Raw genomic sequence first — 2,047 nt, 5'->3', positions numbered from 1 at the left:
AGCCGGATAACGTATTCCCTCTGCAACCTTCTGAGATGTCTCCTTTTTTATTATTTGGTTTAGTTCTGTTGTTGTTGTTGTGTGTGTGCGTGTGATTAAAAAAAAAAAAATCTGTGCCTTTCCCACCCTTTGCAAAAGACTTTCTTCTCCTTTGCCACAGCAAACGGAGATGAGAAACAGATGTCTTTGCAGGACCAAGCAGTTATTCTCCCCTCGCCGCCCGCCCCCGCCCGTTCCCCTCCGGAGCTGCATATGTATAAAAAAGCAACATTGGTCCTCCTGCAACTTGAATTGGCAACTCTTTCTGGGTGGGGAGCCTCCAGGGAAAACCTCCAGGAAATAAAAAAGTAATAAAGGAGGTTGTCCTTGGTCAAGGGAATGTAATTTAAGCCCCGGAATCACATTATTTTGCAAATAGTAATTTTCCCCTATATTAGGCTCAATTGGAGTTTGTTTTTTGAAACATTAATTCATAACTTCTGTCTAGGGACTCCTCCATAGTCGAGATGGGTCATTTCAGGTGTAATGAACACAGAGGCTTGGAAGGCATAGACCTAATAAAATAGGGGGGGAAGGCACCTGCACAAAAGTGTTACAAAGACTATAATGTTTGTTTACTGATACTATGCCAGATGTGCTAAATATAACACTTGTTTAAAACAGTGATCCTCCGACTGTGAAAAACCAAACCTCTTGCTGCCTGGCTCCCTAGGAATCAAGGAGAGGCACAGACTGAAAATCAGGGAGGAAAGGAATAAGATCAAGGATGAGGATTAGCATGTGCAAATTGAACTCTATCTAATTTGCATGTTTATTTTTTAGAATTGTAATTAAATTTCTGTAATAAATGTTTTCCATTTCATTTGTACACTTAAAATTTGGGTGACTGACGTGCAGTTAAGTGAATTTCTTTTCTTTTTTAAACAAATGTAGTTTATTCAATAAAGCAGCAAACAAATATTAGACATAATTAGAACTAATCTACTTTGAAGGTATTTTTGTTGAACTTTGTACATTTAAAGACTCTCAGAGGTTTTAAGGGTATTAGGAAGCTGAGAGAAGGCAATTATGCTGAAAACAGACTAACTCAACAGACTTCCAGGAGCATTATTTCATTTTTTCCAAAAAGACATTTCAGGGTTGCATGCCTAAAATTGGGAATCGGGCATCCATCTTGACTTTTTTCTGAACCATATTAAAACCATATTAAATTGCATTGGCTCCTGTACGACAGAGGCCATTATGATAATAACTTAAGAACTGTAAAGATGGGGCGCCTGGGTGGCTCAGTTGGTTGGGCAACTGCCTTCGGCTCAGGTCATGATCCTGGAGTCCCGCATCGGGCTACCTGCTCAGCAGGGAGTCTGCTTCTCCCTCTCCCGCTCCCCCCTCTTGTGCTCTTTCTCTCTCTCACTCTCTCTCAAATAAATAAATAAAATCTTTAAAAAAAAAAAAAAAGAACTGTAAAGATGCCATTTTGTGCAATCAATGGGTGTTGCATGCCTGGCTTATGGGCAGAACATCATTTTCATTTGGGTGGGGGGAAGAGGCTAAGGAATCGCACAAGGGCATTTAAAGCGGTGCAAGTACTTGAAAGTCTAAATCAGTACCTAAAACTGGTTAGTGTCTAACTCAAATGAAGAACTAAATGTGAGGGCTTGGAGGCATGGCTTGTTATTGTTTTTATCTCCCTATATTAAAGTTTTATAGCATTTAAAGGACTATGGGGAAATCCCCACATACACTTGGCTGTGTCAAAATACATAAAACCAAAAGGAGCAAATTAAGCATAAAATTGAGAAATAACATGAGACTAAGTATCAGCCTGGGTTGCTTTGGCATCTTTTGGAGCTTTGGCTCTGAGAAACGAGCCTTCTGGGAAATTGGCATTGCCCTTGAGTGGGGAGGACTCTTGGCTTTAATGTTAAAACAAAATGACATCACAAGTATGAAATCATTGTACTTCACAGCACCCTTGTGGTTTTGAGTGTGAACTTGACCCTGTCCTGTTCAGATATGTTAGGTTAGTCTGTTGTCCTAACAGCTT

The sequence above is a fragment of the Neomonachus schauinslandi genome, chromosome 6 (assembly GCF_002201575.2).
Source record: "Neomonachus schauinslandi chromosome 6, ASM220157v2, whole genome shotgun sequence".
Taxonomy (NCBI): Eukaryota; Metazoa; Chordata; class Mammalia; order Carnivora; family Phocidae; genus Neomonachus; species Neomonachus schauinslandi.
The sequence above is the reverse complement of the archived record's forward strand: the minus strand, read 5'-3'. Positions refer to the sequence as shown.